The following is an 18,772-nucleotide window of genomic DNA, read 5'->3' on the forward strand; positions in this document are numbered from 1 at the left end:
GAGGTTCAGTGTGGCTGGATTTATGTTGAGGTCTTTGATCCATTTGGACTTAAGTTTTGTGCATGGTGATAAACATGGATCAGTCTGCATTCTTCTACATGCCACCCTCCAGTTATGCCAGCACCATTTGTTGAATATACTTTCTTTATTCCATTGTATATTTTTAGCTTCTTTGTCAAAGTTCAGATGTTCATACGTGTGTGGGTTGATATCAGGGTTTTAAATTCGATTCCATTGGTCTACCTGTCTATTTTTGTGCCAATACCAAGCTGTTTTTAGGACTATAGATCTATAATAGAGCTTGAAGTCAGGGATGGTGATGCCTCCGGACGTTGCCTTGTTGAACAGGGCTGTTTTTCCATACAAAATTGATTATTGTTCTTTAAAGGTCTGTGAAGAATTGTGCTGGGATTTTAATGGGGATTGCATTGAATCTGTAGACTGCTTTTGGCAGGATTGCCATTTTTACTACATTAATCCTACCTATCCAAGAGCATGGGATATCTTTCCATTTTCTGAAGGCTTCTTTGATTTCTTTCTTTAAAGATTCAAAGTTCTTGGGATACAGGTCTTTCATTTGCTTGGTTAGCATTAACCCAAGGTATTTTATGTTTTTTGTGGCAATTGTAAAGGGCGATGTTTCTCTGATTTCTTTCTCAGCCCTTTTATCATCTGTATATAGTAGGGCTACTGATTTTTTGTGTTGATCCTGTATCCTGCCACTTTGCTGAAGGTGTTAATCAGCTGTAAGAGTTCCCTGGTAGAGTTCTTTGGGTCATTTATGTAAACTATCATATCATCTGCAAACAATGAAAGTTTGACCTCTTCCTTCCCAATTTGTATCCCCTTGGTCCCCTTTTGTTGTTGTATGGCGATGGCTAGCTTCCAATCCCAGCAGGAGCCAAAGACCCCAGTCTCCAGGTTTTCTCTCCCATCTATGAGATCAGGAAACCAGCAGATCCAGCAATAGATCCAGGGGACCAGGTGGGAGGCTAGCACCCCAGATTCCTGGTCTTCTTCACCCATGGGACCAGAAGGAGGACAAGGAATAGAAGAACTACCAGATTATTGGACTTGATAAAACCCACCAAAAGGGAACTCTGGTCCCCTAACAATCAGACCATTAAGGGGCTCTTTCTGCCCCTACTAGAAGAAGAGATGGGAAAGAGACAATACAAAAACACACTCAGCAACAGAGAAACAAATATAACACCACCAGATTCTAGAGACTCCACATCAGCAAGACTCCAACATTCCAATGCAAATGAAGCAGAAGAGAATGACCTTAAAACTACTTTCATGAAAATGATAGAGGCCCTAAAAGAGGATATAAGAAAATCCCTCAAAGAAATAGATGAAAAACCAAACCAAAAAAATGCAAGAAATGGGAGAAGAAACAAAGCAAAAAAGGGAGGAAATGGAAGAAGAAACAAAGCAAAAAATGCAAGAAATGTAAGAAAAAGTAAACCAAAAAAGTCAAGAAATGGAAGAAAGAACAAACCAAAAAATGGATGAAAAGATAAACCGAAAATTGCAAGAAACAATGCAAAGAGTGCAAGGCTTGAAAACTGAAATATAGACAATACAAAAACACAATCTGAAGAAAGGCAGGAAATAGAAAAGCTGGGCAAATGGTCAGATACTACTGATACAAACATTACCAACAGACTACAAGAGATGGAAGAGAGAATCTCAGGTGTTGAAGATACACTAGGAGAAATGGACTCATCAACCAAAGAAAATCTTAAGTCCAACAAATCCTTAACCCAAAACATCCAGGAAATAGGGACACCATGAAAAGACCAAACCTAAGAATAATAGATATAGAAGAAAGAGAAGAAAACAACCTCAAAGGGGCAGAAAACATATTCAACAAAATCATAGAAGAAAACTTTCCCAACCTTAAGAAAGACATGCCAATGAAGGTACAAGAAGCTTACAGAACACCAAATAGAGTGGATCACAAAAAAAGTCCCCTCACTACATAATAATCAAGACCCCAAATATACAGAATAAAGAAAGACTATTAAGAGTAGCTAAGGAAAAAGGTCAAGTAACATATAAAGCAGACCTATCAAAATTACACCTGACTTCTCCATGGAAATTCTGAAAGCCAGAAGATCCTGGGTAGATATTCTACCAACACTAAGAGACCATGGATGCCAGCCCAGACTACTATACCTGGAAAAGCTCTCAATCACTATAGATGGAGAAAACAGGATATTACATGACAATACTAGATTCAAGCAATACGTGTCCACTAACCCAGCCCTACAGAAAGTTTTGGAAGGAAAAATCCAACCCAAGGATGTCCTTATTTTCGAGAAAAGTAATAGTTGCACTATGATCTCAGTAGTTAGTAGTGATATTTTTGGGGGGGATGAGTCGTCAGGAGGAATAGCTAAAATAACAAAATTCATTAGCCTAAAACCAGGTTAAAAAATAAGAATCTGATAAGGATGGATCAATAGTTTAAATTTCAAATTGAGATTATTAAATGCAAATTTCCATAACTTATTCCAAATATGCAAACTCAGTTGAAGTGTTTTGGTGACTGAGGAACTGGTATTGCTAACAAATTATCAAGATATGACTACTAATACTCCAGGATGTACAATTTAGTGATCACTAAAAGATTTTAGGGTCTAAAAATCTTCAAGAGTTATTGTTTTAAAAGTAACATTTATAAAGATAGGTTCTCTTTTATTTATAGGAGATTTTATACAGCTTTAATTGACAGCAAATATTCAAATCATTATTATTTAAAAAGGTAGTGACGTGATAAATAGGACTAAAAATATTGAGCAGACTGTCCTTACTCTCACAGAAATGTGAACATTAAAGAGAAAAATGACTGTGAGTCAGGGAAAATGCCTTCACTCCACACCGCCATAATAATCCAAAACAGAGCTGGTTTTTTGAGACATTGATGGAGCTTTGGTTGTATGCAGGAAGAGAGTCTCTATCACAGAGACATATGTGGCATGTGACAGTTGCTATGGTAACTAGTTTAAGGCATGTCATTTAGTTACCAACTAAATAGTCTCCTAAAGAAGATATTATACTTGACATGTAAATTAAGGCTGCTGGGTCTCTGTTAGTATTTCTATTCTGAATTCCCTTGCTTTCCATATTTAATTGACAAGTCCTTTCCCTTGCAAAAATCTCCCTTTCTTAACTAACTGAACATCATTTGAATTCACAGTTGACATTCCACTGTTTCTTATTTTAGCATTGCATACTGCAGCACTAATTTTTCAATACTACTCTGAGGTCACAATAACAGATCATTAAAATGGTATAAAAATCACATCTTTTCAGCGTGGGGAGGTGTCAATAAAGGCAAATGATAGAACCAACTTTAGAATTTTCTAGGCCAAACTCATTTCTGTTAACTTTATGGTATTAATCTCCATGGCTTCTATTTTATGGTTTAGTATAATATGCAAAGCTGCTGATTAAAAGGTGTCTCTATTTATTTCTAGGAACAACTTACATTTTTTCACTGTACATACATGTCACTCTCTTCCTGATGAAGAACTTAGATTTTTTATTACATTTTTAAAATTAGAAACAAGCTTGCTTCACATGTCAATCCTAGCTCCCTCTACCACCATCCTTCTGCCCCTCCAGTCCCCCCAATCTCCCACCCTATTCCCCACTCACTTCCCCGTAGAAGATATCCAGAGTCTGTCATTTCATTCTTGGCAGGGCCTAGGCCCTCCCCCAAGAGTCCAGGCTGTGAGAGCATCTCTCTTTGTTGTTCTGTGGTATATAACCTAATTTAATGTCCATTTGCACTGACTGATATGGGGACATGGACAGTACTCTCATTTACTGATCACACCTCTATTTCAAGGCTAGAACATGTGTGGAAGGGACAAACGAAAACTGCTCAGAATATAGGCTATTGGGCTGTCACCTCACCACTGTATTTCATTACTCCAAAAATTTTATTATATTAGTTTCATAAGGATACTTTTTGTTTTTCTCTAATCTTTTTTAAGAGTAAGAGATGTCTAACTAGCAAGGAAAATAGCAAATAATAACTCCCCAATGCTTTGGTAATGTGCCAAATCCATACATGAGCATTCCGTTGTCACCATCTCTGAAGGATGATGAGGTGGCTTCTCTCTTCATCTTCATTTAAGAGCTTCATATGTTGATAGATAAAAAATATTATGTAGTAATAGATGATATCCAGATAATCCATAGGGAACATGGGTTCCTAAGCCCTATTTCTTTTTTTTTTTAATTTTATTTTCCAGTTTAAATTTAGATAAGAATCAAGGTTGCTTCACAAGTCAGTTCCAGGTCCCTCTCCCATTCCCTCCCTTCCTCCCATGCCCTCCCCCCCCCCGTTATCCCCTCATTTCTCCAGGGAGGGTGAGGCCCTCCATGGGGGTGTCAATAGTGTGTCATTTCATATAGGGTGAGTTCAGGGTGAGAGTGCACCTCACATTGTTCTATTGGAGTCCAAAGTCCGTGTGTATACTTGGGATGGGTACTGATCTGCTGCCCAAGGCTCAATAGATTCCCTAGGCCTCTTCACTGACACCCAGATTCAGGGGGTCTTGATCAGTCCCATGCTGGCTTCCCAGGCTAATGCCTGGGATTCAAGAGTTAACCTTTGTCTGGTCAGCTGTTTCTGGGGGTTAAACCAGCCCAGTCTTAATCCCTTTGATCATCCTTCCTCCCTCTCTGTTACTGGCTTTCTTGAGTTCAGCTCAGTACTTAACCAAGGGAGTCTGCCTCTTCTTCGATCAGCCACTAAATAAAGTTTCTGTTTCCCAGACTCTCTGGCCATAGGAGTGTAGGCTGGCACTCCCCAGATCTATGTCTAAAATCCATATATGAGAGAGTACAAGTCATGTTTCTCTTTTTGTGACTGGGTTACCTCACTCAGGATGGTTTCTTCTAGTGTCATCCATTTGCCTGCGAATCCCATGATTCCATTATTTTTTTCTGCTGAATAGTACTCCATTGTGTAGATGTACCACATTTTCTCTATCCACTCTTCAGGTGAGGGACATCTAGGTTGCTTCCACGTTCTGGCAATTACAAATAAAGCTGCTATGAACATAGTGGAACAGACATCTTTGTTGTATGAATGGGCATCTTTTGGATATATGCCTAAGAGTGGAGTTGCTGGGTCTTGTGGTAGGTTTATTCCCATTTTTCTGAGGAATCTCCACACTGATTTCCAAAGTGGCTGAACCCGTTGGCACCCCCACCAGCAATGGAGGAGTGTTCCCCTTTCACCACATCCTCTCCAGCATAAATTGTCATTGGTGTTTTTGATTTTAGCCATTCTGACAGGGGTGAGATGGTATCTGAGAGTTGTTTTGATTTGCATTTCCCGGATGGCTAAGGATGTTGAGCACTTTCTCAAGTGCCTCTCAGCCATTTTAGACTCCTCTATTGAAAACTCTCTATTTAGTTCTGCAGCCCACTTTTTAATAGGGTCCTTTGGTGTTTTGGAGACTTGCTTCTTGAGTTCTTTGTAAATTTTGGAGATCAACCCTCTGTCAGATGTGGGATTAGTGAATATTTTTTCCCATTCTGTGGGCTGCCTTTTTGTCTTGCTGACTGTGTCCTTTGCCTTACAGAAGCTTCTCAGTTTCAGTAGGTCCCATTTATTAATTGTTGATCTTACTGCCTGTGCTACTGGTGTTATGTTCAGGAAGCTGTCTCCTGTACCAATTCGTTCAAGGGTACCACCCACTTTCTCTTCTAAGAGGTTCAGTGTGGCTGGATTTATGTTGAGGTCTTTGATCCATTTGGACTTAAGTTTTGTGCATGGCGATAGACATGGATCGATCTGCATTCTTCTACATGCCAGTCTCCAATTATGCCAGCACCATTTGTTGAATACACTTTCTTTATTCCATTGTATATTTTTAGCTTCTTTGTCAAAGATCAGATGTTCGTACGTGTGTTGGTTAATACCCGGGTTTTCAATTCGATTCCATTGGTCTATCTGTCTATTTTTGTGCCAATACCAAGGTTTATCTGTCTAACAGCTTATACATTCTTCTATGTACAAGTTGGTCTACATTCCTTATAAGCTTAGAAGACACTTTTGGTTCATGAAATTTGTTTTCCTCCTCCTACTTCTCAGCCAGGTGAAAACAGTTCTGTAGACATTTCTTTCCTATTTCTATTTGAATTCCATTGCACATGAAAATGTCACATACTGAAATCTGCAGATTGTAATCTAAACTGGACACTGGAAGTTACTGTATTTGGGTCTGTGGCAATTTTAGTTTCTGTTATAGATACACAGATATTTATTTCATTGTTTCTTTATGTCAATATATTTTTATTTTAAAAATAATATTTGTTTTCCTATAGTATCTTAGAAAGTAGTCTAATAACAGTGAAATATAAGTATCTGTTATCATGAATACAGTTGTAGGTAGGGTAGGAACAAGCTATAAAATAGATGGGAGTATAGTGTTCCAGATGACTACAACAAGGAGATGTATGTTGAAAAGCTGGTAGGATAAGCAGTTGGAAGGGATAAAGTAAATTAAAAATGTGTTTCCTCGGTGTCTGTGTAATATTTGCTAGATAGTCACCAGTTGAATAAATGAGTCATGTATATATCTAGGAAATAAATTGTTAATGCGGGACAGGTGGTGTTGTCTAGTGGTAAATATTTACCTAGTGTGTGCAAGACCTCAGGTTTGATCCAAGGTATTGGAAAATAAGAGAATCAGAAAAGATTCATTAAGTGCTATGTTCCTTGAGAAGAGGATAGCAGGCTATTGCAAGGACAGCAAAAATAGAAAATGTTCTTTAGTACCTCTAGATAAACTCAATTATATGGAATAGAGCTTCAGAGATTCAGAAAAAATCACTCATGGGTTTATTATTTCTAAACAAAGCTCTACATATATTCCAAATCTTATTGCAGAAATAATGCAAATGATTCAAAAGCTGAGAATCAAGTATAAAGAGATGGGTGCATCAGAATTTACCTTGCAGGCTCACATCTTTCAGTAATCAGTACCTTTGCCTCTAGAAGTACCATTTTTTTCACAATGAAAGACACATTTCCTACACAATTATGCAATAGCAGATGAGAATAAATGCTTTAGGTACTTTACATGAAGTCACTACTTTAATAAATCTTTTCAACTAATCTGTGAAGTAGGCAGTGTCTCCTCTGATTTATAGATGAGTTTGAGAGTACTGTTGTTCTAGGTCGTAAGAAAGTATAAGATTTGAAAGCTAAGGCTTCTTGAAGGTTAAATATTTGCTAATGCATAGGTGGTTTTCAGAAAAAAATGTTACAACAAAATCTACATTCTTTTTGTTGTTGTTTGTTAAAGACATGGAAAGCTAAACCATAATAGAGGCATCAAGATGGAGACCAAAAAGAAACCCTCAAAAATCTTTACTTCTCAGGAAATAGAAATGAATGGGTACTCTTTATTTTCTGAATATTTAAGAAACTCCATTGGGAAACAGAACATATATAAACTACCAAGCATGACAGGAAGTGTATGAATCTTTCAGACATTACTGATGCAGTTTAGAATCCAGTAAGACCACTGATTCTTGTAAAAGAAGAGACATGGGGGTTTATGTATTTGATCTTCTTCCTCCCGTGCTTTCATCTTTAACACAGCTTGTAATAAATTCTCCAGATAATAGCAGTTGTTGCGTAGGTTGTAAATCACCATCTACAATCATTTGTGTAACTGTGCAAAACAGGAGAGTTGAAAGCACAATCCAGGGAATGAGGATAAAGTTATCAGTAACCAGGATGAATACAGATCACAATAACTATGCAAATGGAAATCAGTGGATGAGTAAATAAATGAACAAAGAGAGTAGATCAGTTTCAGGATTAGGCTAATGGAATCTCTAGTGATGCATTTTTTTTAGTTTGTTCTTCATTATCCCATCTCAGACATAATTCTACTTTGCCAATTTTATGCACATTAATTTTGTATCCATTTCATGGTCTTTTGAATAAAATTGACCTTGAAACTGACCTTCCCCACTCACTGCCTTTAGGGTAGGAAAACAGTAATAACATCAGATCAGAGTATATTCAAGGGCTGTGTTTTTGTACTGCATGATGTGCATGCATGTTCTCACGTGTGAAGGCAGATGAGTTGGAACATGCATGTGGAGTTCTGAGTATGGCATTGAAACCTTTCATTGCTCTTCCATCATATTGTTTGAATCATGTCTGTCTATCAAACTCAGAGCTTGCAGATATGGCTAGTCTCCTTAGCAGGCTTTCTCAATAGGTATTTACTTGTTTCTTATGCTGAAATTCAGGGTGCTCCCTTGACTACCTACTGCATTTAAGTGGGTTCTGTGAATCTGGTGTTCTTGATTTTATGACAAGTGTTTCAGCTGTTAAACCTCTCTGCTTCATAACTTAAGTTGATTTTTAATTTTTTTGATGTTTTAACATAATTTCTCCCTTCCCTTTCTTCCCTTCAAATCCTCCCATATACCCATCTCTTTCAAATTCAGTCTCTCTTTTCATTAATTGTTATTACATGAACTTACAACTTGGTTTTCTATTCCTCGCTTATACCAACAAGGAAAGTCTGAGATCCAATTATGCACACTATAGTTTTGAGGTGTGATTATTGTTTAACACAAAGTCATGAACTAATAAATTTATCAATAATTTGATTAATTATTTAATATTTAATCCAGGGGATATCTTACACTGATATCGGAAATAAACAGTTATATCATGAATAAGATGAAATAAACACACCAATGTGGTCAAATCTAAATTTATCAAAGACTAAAACCAATGTTCAGTTTCTCATGTTTTCTTATGTATTCAAGACAGACTATAGCATGGTGGTAAGTAAATAAGACTTTGTATTGCTCCTGTTAGCATGCAATTCAGAAATAACAATTACCATCAACATATATTTTCTTCTAGGTATAATGATCTTTACATAATGAATCTTGCACATTAATTTGCTTAGCTTTAAAGCAAATGTAAAATTCTGTTTCCTAGCACTAATTTTTCTAGTCAGAAAATACTTATTCATATCGTCATGGTATTTTCTACTCTACCATTTGCAAATGAAGATATATATTTAGATTATCCTTAAAATTAATACTTTCCATTTTAATATAATTATTAATGTGGATGTTTACAACTCTTTCTTTTAAAGACCAAAAATTCCATTCTACGTATTTTAAACCATATATTCAATAAATGTCTAAAAAAAAAGAACATTAGATTTACTTCATTTTAACAGTTTTTTTCCAAGGTTCCTTGTCAGCATAGTTATTTGTTTTGTCAACTGTCCGAAGTATTGCATTTTCTGATGTTCAGAGTTGCTAATGTTCAAATATAACCTCTTTCAGTGAGGAGTAATAAAAATGACTGAAGTAATCATTGAAATAAGCATTAACACTGACAAAATAACTTTGAATAGGTAGCTAATTCAAAATATTGTTAATTTTTCTCTCAGTATGCGATGGGCATTTGTTCTCTCCCAATGCTAAGTACATTCCTTCTCAATCTCATCTTTTTCTTGTTTGTGCTCATTTCTTTAAAGTGATATTTGAATAAGGGAAATCAGAGAAACATAATGTTTACATGTATAATACTTAGAGTCTGTGACTAGAATATTGCTATTTATTACATACTCATTCAACCTATTGATATTTTGTGAATACAGGCTATGATCATCATCTTCAAGGTTCAATACATATTTTCATCTATAAGTGTCTAAACAAAAAAGAACTTAAGCCTATATCTAAAAATGAATTGATATGCTATGGAAATCATACAGACATATGTTAGCAATGGGGATAGAGAGAATGGTAGCTTCCAAGTTTCACAGATTGGTGGGACTGGAAGGAACCTTAGTCTTCAGAATGACTTAGGTGAATGTATCATTAACAGAAAATTCAAACATTACTTGCTTACACTGAAATGAAATGTCAGAGCCAAGTCAAAGGTAAAACAGCACAAAAGCAAGGAATTCTAAGATAAAAAGAATGAACATTAATGATCTGGATGCTTTAGAATTACCGTGAGGACAGAGTCCAGTAAAATCATAACAGTAAAGGCTAGCTTGATATTCATAATAAATTAAGGGTTTATATAAGGTCAAAATAATTTAGGAGTTGATTTAAATGGAAAAATGCCTATAGAATGCTGAACATTAAGTAGAGGTTCTCATCCTGGGAAAGAAAGACATCACATCACAGAATCAACTCTAGAAGAAGGAAGTTGGGCACTACTCCATCTGAAAGAATGGGTGCTGAAGATATTCCCGCAAACGTATGGGTAAACTTATGTATTTGTGGTCTTTAAAATCGGAACAGCCATTCTTTGCCAATTTGCTCATCACTCCTCTCTTTGTCACTGGGTTCCTTGGGTTCAGTTCATTGATTAATTGTGTGTTTGCCTCTGCTTCCATTAATCACTGGATGAAGGCTCCCAGATGGTTATAGACATCAAGTTCATTATCAGGAATGGGCATTCGAGGTGGTCTCTCCACTATTGCTTAGCTTGTTATCCCTTTAGATAACTCGAGGTCACTCTGGTGCCTGATCTGTCTTCTAACCTATGATTCCCTCTTCCCCCTGTTCTACCCCCACCCACTCTACTTCCTGTTCCCCCATGACCTACTCTCTCTTCCTCTTCTCCCCCTCTCTTCTTCCCAGCTCCCACTCCCCCCCCCCGCCATGTTCCCCATCCATTCAGAGGATCGTGTCTCAATCCTCTTCTCTTGGGTACTATGCATATATGCATATCTTTTAGGTTCTTTTCTGTTTCCCAGACTCTCTATCAGTGGAAGGGATCAGTGTCTATCCCTGGAATACAAACAGTCATCGTGTGCCCATAGCTCAAAGAGGGATGCTCTCTCAGCCTGGACTCTTAGGGGAGTGCCTGGACCCAACCCAGAATGAAATGACAGACTCTAGATATCCCCTATGTGGAAGGATTTGGCAATAGGGTGGGAGGCTGGGGGGGAAGGGGAGTGCTGGAGAAGAGGAGGGAGAGGGAACTGGGATTGACATGTAAAACAAGCTATTTAAAATTAAAATAAAAAATGATAAAAGAAAAAAAAGCAAAACAAACAAAAAACTCAAAAAAATCAGAACAGGCTGATAAAATGCTATTAAGTTCTTGGTATTTTAGATACCAAATTAACATGGAGTATTAGTAGAAATTGATTGCAAATATGCTATAAAGTACTAATGGATACTAGACACATTGATTATAATAAACAGTGTATATGTTTAAGTTTATAAGTAAAACTCAAACATAAATAAAAACAAGCAGGCATTGCCAAGATGAAAAGTGGGAAAGAAAGAATAAAGAAGATGATAAGTCTAACAGTTGGGTAAATATGCTAATAAAATGAATAGAGACCAACTAATGGCAGAAGGCTTTCTATTAAAAGTTAATGTTTTAAATCTAGTACAAAGAGAAAAAATGCTTTAATTCTTTTTAATATATTTTTGAGGAAAAACTGAAGTTAATGGAGGAAATGTAAATATTTGCTAAATTTCAAAGTAGAAAGATTTTGTTGGTTATAACTGTGATATACATATGTATATAGTGTGAATGTAATCATAGTAGCAAGTTAGAAAATATATAAGACTGCAGAACAAAGATAGGATTTTATACCTTTCACATAATGTGTAATTTAAATCATGCAATTTTCTCAGTCTACACCTACAGAGGTTTAAAAATATGTGCAATATAGCACTATAACCTACCTTCTGTGGTTATATAAACAATTCTAAGTATGCTGCATAGTTCTTAGAGAAACAGTGTCTGACATACAGTAACTAAATGAATGAGAGAAAAGACCATGAGATTAACATTGAATAACAGGAATGAATTTAAATGGAGAAAGATTTTATCGCTTGTTTCTTATAAACTAATTAAATTATAGGAGGCTTAGAAGATGACTTGATGGTCAAAACAATTGTTGTCCAAGCGTAAGAAGTATAATTTAGATTCTTAGGAAACACATAAACACCAGAAGGGTATGGCAGCCCTTTTTTTGTTTACAGCCATTGGAAAATAGAGACAGGGGATCCCTGAATCAAACTGGATAACTAGACTAGGCAATTTAGGGAACTCTGTATTCAATTCAGAGATTATGACTCAATGAATTAGGCAGACAATTGAGAAGACTCCTGATCGCCTCTCTCTCTCTCTCTCTCTCTCTCTCTCTCTCTCTCTCTCTCTCTCTCTCTCTCTCTCATGCACACACACACAATGTGTCCATACATAGAATATACATAAGAGATAAGATAAAATTCTTACATCCATATACAAATACACACAGCATATATATATACATACATATATATATATATATGAGTAAAACTATTCAGATTTTGAATACTGGAACCTGTGTTGTAATGTTAGGAGGCAACTGAGAAACTATCTTCGATACTTTGGCTAGAAATGTGAGAAATCTCTGCATGAATGGAAGACGGAATGGACAATCAAGTGAATGCCTCAGCATATTGCATGGAAAAGGAGACAAGGGGAAAACACTCCTTTATAGAAGCATAAAAGACTCTTAAAATCTGAAAAGGTAAAAAGTGAACTATTTTATGTAGTTTGATTGTGGGTGAGCAGAGTACAGTGGCTATCATGAAATGGAAGGTTGTGCCTGTGTATGTGGACATTCATACAAACATGCATGCACACATATACATGTGATTGTATGTGTTTATAGGGGTAGGTATTTGAACATTTTGGAAAATAATAAGCCAGCAGTAAAGGAGACAAGGAGAAAGCAAAACTAATGGTGTATCACTGACATATCAAGGCAGTAGCAAAGACAAGCCAGGTCAGAACAAGAACACAGATGGAAGAGCTAGTTTAATGCAAGAGAATATCACTTGCTTTGACATTTGAAGAAGGAAATTGAATTCTCAGTATTGACATAAGAGTCTGCATGTGAGGACAAGACACTGAAGTCTAATACTCTCAGCTTAATATGTGTAGGAAGTATGAAGCAATGCTCTCCTTTGAGGAAAAAAAGAATATGTAGGAATTGATAACCTGCTAATAATTTTAGTATACTGTTTCTTTATCTAGGGTCTGGACAAAGGAATGGGAGAGCTATGCCAAGCCTCTGTTCTACTGGAAATGTTGGTTTCCAGCGCAGTTTGTCTTTACTAATTTTTCTGAATATGGGCAATCATTTCTTGGGGCTCCAAAGTACCCCACAGATTTCGGGAAATCCATGACAAGTCCAAAGAGGAGGACGATGTTACTTGATAAGGCTTTTGGGACACAGACCAAGGTTTCAGATTTCCAAAAATTTGCACATAGAAGCTGTAGTCCCAGTTGAATAGTTTTCTATGACTACATGATGTAAAATGATTTAAAAACTGCTAGAAATCCAAACAATCATGCCTAGTAAGAGCACCTCTAACCCCTGCACTTTAAGCAACACATGGACAGCAGTATCCTCCTGAGATGAGTGGCATGGGATGAGTTTGGATTTTTCCTATGATTTATTAAATGTCCTTCTGTGATATTTCTCTGTAACCTTCATAATACCGTTCCCAAATAGAGGTGTCACGCTGACTGGTGTTTTATGAACACAGGTCATAAGATGCTTTCCAAGTTGATGCAGTCATCCATTAAATGTTTTGTTGTATTTCAGATACCTTATGTAGCTGAAAAAAAGAGTGAAAATTCTTAACACAGAGACTCCATATTTGTACCTTAACATCTTAAAACAATTATTATTATTGTACTATGTTTAATGTCACATAAATCACACAGAAGGTCTTTTGGCTACCTCTTATCTATCAGAGGTTACCCAAGTTAATCCTCACAGAAGTCAAAGAGATAGATATTTTGACATAGAATATTGAGTATAAGGAAATTTTAGGAGTTAGTTAATCACTCCAACAGGATTCAAATGATGTCATAATCAAGTAACTGTGGCTTGAGGGGGATATTAAATCAATCGCCTTGACTATATTTTGAATGGAAAAGGAAATGATTACTTTTTTATTATTCAAATATGAACTTAATCATAGAAACAGTTACAGGGGCAAATATGTATAAAGTCTTAATCCATTTTTCACTATTGCAATGTTACTATGCTAAAATTAGTCTCTAAGGTAAGAATCACAGTTATGCAGGCAATACATCTCATGGACAAAGAAGGTATACCTCACCCTTTCCAAGCATCAGTAATATAAAATCAGTGCTGCTCAAGCTCCTGAAACAATGTGCAGATGATCTCCAGACCCACCCCTCACTGAAGAGCTATTGCTATTTGATAGCTTCAGAAAAGAGAAAGTTGCTCTGAGATCACTTGTGTGTTTTCCGTGTTCTTGATGATCCTGAACTCCATATGATTAGCACTAATTGCACCAGCATTTCCTAAAACTAATGAAATTTCTAATTATACTCTAAACATTTATTGTTATACACACAGATAAGTATAACTCACTACCATCCTCAAAGAAGTTTCCTTTTTCAAAAGCTGCAGACTCTTATAGGGATACACAACTAGTAAAAGTTCAGGAATAAGTGACTACTTACAGGTGTCACTTGATACATCTGCAGCACAGCCAGTATAAATAAAGCTCAGAGAAAAGTTACAGGAGTGCAGAAAGACTGTAAAAGTCATAGGTTCAGTACACCTGTTAATCTATAGTGTCCCTAGACACAAAGAGCAATATGAACCCATGAAATATTAATAGTAGGCTTCCTTACACTAAAAAGTAAAGAAGATGGTGAAAATTCTAAAGGTCTTACACTATTGATGAGTATCTATAGGTTGTCAGTGGCTGCTGAGTGATGGAGAATCAGTTTCCTCCAGGGACAAACTCATGTATTGGCTGTCCATTCCAAAGTTGTCAAACCTGAACACATGTATTTATGAGAAATGCATAATGGATTGTATATACATTGTATTGTGTAGGTGGGTAGAAATAATAACTAATTAAGAAGTTATGGATTTAGATAAAAGGGACACATAAGATGAATTGAGAGGAGAAAGAAACAAGAATGATGTGACTGAAGTGCTTATATAGTGAGTTCTTAATTGTTGTTTTCTTTTTTTTAAGAAAGACGTCTAAACCTAGTAAAATAAAGATACTTTTTTGAGGAATAAAGAAATGGAAGTGGAAATGAGTTTGTATTTGATCATATGTCATTGTATAATACATGTATGAAATCCTCAAAACCCCCAAAAAGAACCAGTGACAAAATATATTTGTCCTATAAAATAGATACTTCACTTCTTGTGAGCAGAGAAATGGTTGTATGTACTGCAGCCAAATGCCTTTAAGAAAGCCAAAACTTTTCCAGTAGAAAGAGAAAATATTCTGTTTAAGCATGGCACACACATTTTTTGTAGAATGCCATTCTTCCAACTATACTCATTTAACACATTTAGATGTTTTGTGTTTGTTTCCACACTACAAGCTTGAGTGACTAGTGCATTGAAACACTTAGTATGAAACATTAGATAGCTCACACACTAATATCCATAAGAAAGCACTCTATTGGAAGAATTCATTGTGTTATAGTCATAGTACAAGCCCTCATTGTACTTGGGGCAGCACACAAAGAACTAGCTATGTAAGATTTGAACTCCAGGAAGGTTGTAGATGCCGCTTTTAAAAGTCACAGTTTCTCTAGCATGCTTAGGAACTGTAGCCTACTAGCTATGTATTTGTAACAGTCTAAACTCCAGATCCTTTTTCTTTGCACATGTGCTGGTGGTAAAACATATGCCCTTAACCTGGCATGGTCAACATTGACCTAGAGAACCAATTCTATATCAAGCAAGAAAATGTCTTGACTTCTCAGTTTTTACCAGACATTTTTACTTCATGTTTCTGGTTGTCTCTGTCACTACTGAAAACTGTGGGTAGCTAGCTTTTTCTTTGGGCACCAACAGTAGGGAGTAAGTATAGACAGAGAATTCTTAACTTCTCAGTGTTGGCATGATTTGTCTTCTTGCCTCACTAAACATTACTATAGTGTGAAATGTTTAATGGTTAAACAGACGCTATTATGGATCAATGAGTGAATGATACAGAAGTACAATCAGTGTTAATGGAAATGTGTTCCGTCCTACACCCGCCTCTATTATTTTTTTTCGTAATCAAACAGATGTAAAAACAAAGTAAGAATGTTCTTCTTTGGCAAAATCTAGCTCTCTTCTGCTTGGTGATTTTTCTGCCCTCTGCTCTGAAAGCCAGGATCATTTCTTCATCAGCTATAGCACACCTTACCAACAATGAAGTTGTAGCTAGCCTAAGTTAATGGCTCTCTATGATATTTGTACAAGTCATAAATTTGTTTGCCTTAGTTTCCTTTGAGAAAGGATAAAAATCTCCTTTATAGCACTAAAATGATGCCCTGGTATTTAATCCTAAATTGCAACAACAGCTAGTAGCTTCAAATATCTGTAAGTGCAGATGCTATGATAAACACTTGACATGGATTATCTCATTTAATCTTCACAGAAACCAAATGAAGTGTTTACTGTCATTATCTCTATTTCATGAAGAGGACACTGAATCTCAAAGAGAATTAATAACTTGTCCAAGATCATCTAATGCCGAGTAACCAACAGTAAATGCCATGCATGCACAAAGAACAGCCTGGATCAGCCTGTTTTGGAGAGAATAGCTCACAGGGGAAAAAGTAGCAGGTGAGTGTATTTCTCAATATTAATTGAACTGAATATTTAAACACCAAATCAAGAGGGCCCCTAGAACTAAGCCACAGACTTATCTCCTTGAGAGGATCACTGGTCTTATGAAAAGATCAGAGGTTGAGTCCAAATTTGTGTTTGCATTTCTGAGGTGTGAGCAAATGGGTTGCCTTTGTATTTATAACTAATCCCCTGTTGTGATAAGACACTCATGTCCTTATCTTGTGTTTTCTGTGTTGTGGTGCCAGATTCTTGGTTTTGAGCTTTAGTACTTCTCGTGAACATCTCAGAGTGCTTGATTTAAACACTCAGATATGTAGATAGTTTCCAAAGCCTATTGATATTGAGTTTCTAAAGAATTTGTATCTCCGGTGCACAGTTACTGTCTTTCAGGAAGGCAATTCTGCCGGGTTTCCAAACCCACAAATTACTTTTCACTTAACAAATTATTGGTGGAACCGTGATTGAAGTATTGTGGTCTGGAACCCTTGGCCATATGCTGTTTGCAATACGTACTTTTTGTCAAGTGGTGTGCTCATGCCAGCAACATCACAACAATAATTAATGAATTTCCTGTTGTGCATTTTTGTCTTGTTTTCTTAGTTGACAATTTGAAATACTCTGTCCATCCTCTAATATTTCAATTTTTAACTCACCCTTGTGGTTCTCCATGGTCTACCAGAAAGTAAAATTGAACTTGATTGTGGAAATTCTAAGTCAATGTGTTGTTGACTAGGAGAATGGTGAGCATATTCACTGGACAGGAAGCAAGAACTGGGGAGAAGTCAACACTAGTATGACCCTAAAGAAATGAATGGAAATTCAAAATTAGTGGCTTCTCTTGTATATGTCAGCATCTTCAGAAACATATCTCTGTGTCAGATGGATTGCCATGCTTCTGATATGGTTTGTTATCTTGAACTTTATTTGTAAATACTATAAACGCAATTCCATTTTTACAAACCACCCAATTGAAATTAATATATTCATATACTTTATAAATATAAAATGTCTCAAACTAATAGAAATCATTTATAATTTAACAGTGGAACTGTCTTTGCAAGTCTATAGAAGGTCATGTATCATTGAAATATTTTTTTTACCCTACTGCAAGCTAGTTCCTTAAAGAATAGCTTTTATTATAAAGCCAGCTATGCTCACAAAACAGGACATGATTCATCTTGCTAAAAATTATTAGATTCTTTGAATTTTCTTAAGATAGCAAGGTGATTAGTATGTTTATTTATATCGTACTCATTATGTTTTAAATGAGATAAGCATAATAATGGAGAAAATGATTTTTTATGCTTTTCCTCAACAAATCTTATGGTTTTTAGTGTAAAAGAATAGTATTTCCCAAAAGATATTATTTATAATTTTGTATTTTCATCTAGTGCTGTAAGTATTTTTCAATATGTAGACAGGCACATATATATATGTATGGAGACTAGTATTCATTTGACTAAAACATGAGCTTTATTTTTAAACTTATGTTAATTCTTTGCGAATTTCACATTTTGTACCCCAATTCCACTCATTTCCCGGTCCTTCTCTGTCAGTCCTTTATGCTTGTAGTAACTCTCACAAATGAAAACTTAAAAAGAAGTAATAAAAATAAGGTAAAATAAGAAATAAACAATAAAACTACAAATAAGAATGTTAATTAAAAATAAACAAAGACAAAAACAAACAGACAACGATAAAACATACAAGCAACCACAAAAAAAAAACACTTTGCTCTTTCTCCTTCATCTTAATGGCACTGGGAGCTGCTGTGTATCCTGCAATATGTACCCTTTTGTCCAAATACCTTTACATTCAGATGTTCATTTTGCAATGTGCTGGTGGTTATGTTCAAGGTCTCTGGCTTTCATCTGTTTATAAAATGTATCCACTGTGTTGCCTATATACCCAGAGGGCAAGGCAGAGAAAGGGAGTGAATTAATTGGTGAGAAACTGAGAAATTCCCGTTCTATAGATCTTCTTTGCAGACAATATTTTATATTAAGAGCATGGACACTTATTTGCCAGTTGGATGCCCTTAAAATATTACTTCATCTTCTGCTTTGTTTTTGTTGTCGGAAGGACAACAATAACAGCAC

General features: G+C 36.0%; 1 protein-coding gene across 3 annotated transcripts in view; it reads left to right on the plus strand.

Annotated features, from left to right (window-relative positions):
• Lrrc4c (leucine rich repeat containing 4C) overlaps positions 1 to 18,772 on the plus strand; it is a 1,312,130-nt gene that overhangs the window by 215,534 nt on the left and 1,077,824 nt on the right. For all 3 annotated transcript variants that reach the window (XM_040745912.1, XM_040745913.1, XM_013122444.3), the window contains exon 2: positions 16,480 to 16,667. The gene's annotated coding sequence lies outside the window, so the exon portion shown is untranslated. The remainder of the gene's footprint in view (positions 1 to 16,479; positions 16,668 to 18,772) is intronic.

This window comes from Mesocricetus auratus, unplaced genomic scaffold (assembly GCF_017639785.1).
Source record: "Mesocricetus auratus isolate SY011 unplaced genomic scaffold, BCM_Maur_2.0 Super-Scaffold_100004, whole genome shotgun sequence".
In the NCBI taxonomy this organism is placed as follows: Eukaryota; Metazoa; Chordata; class Mammalia; order Rodentia; family Cricetidae; genus Mesocricetus; species Mesocricetus auratus.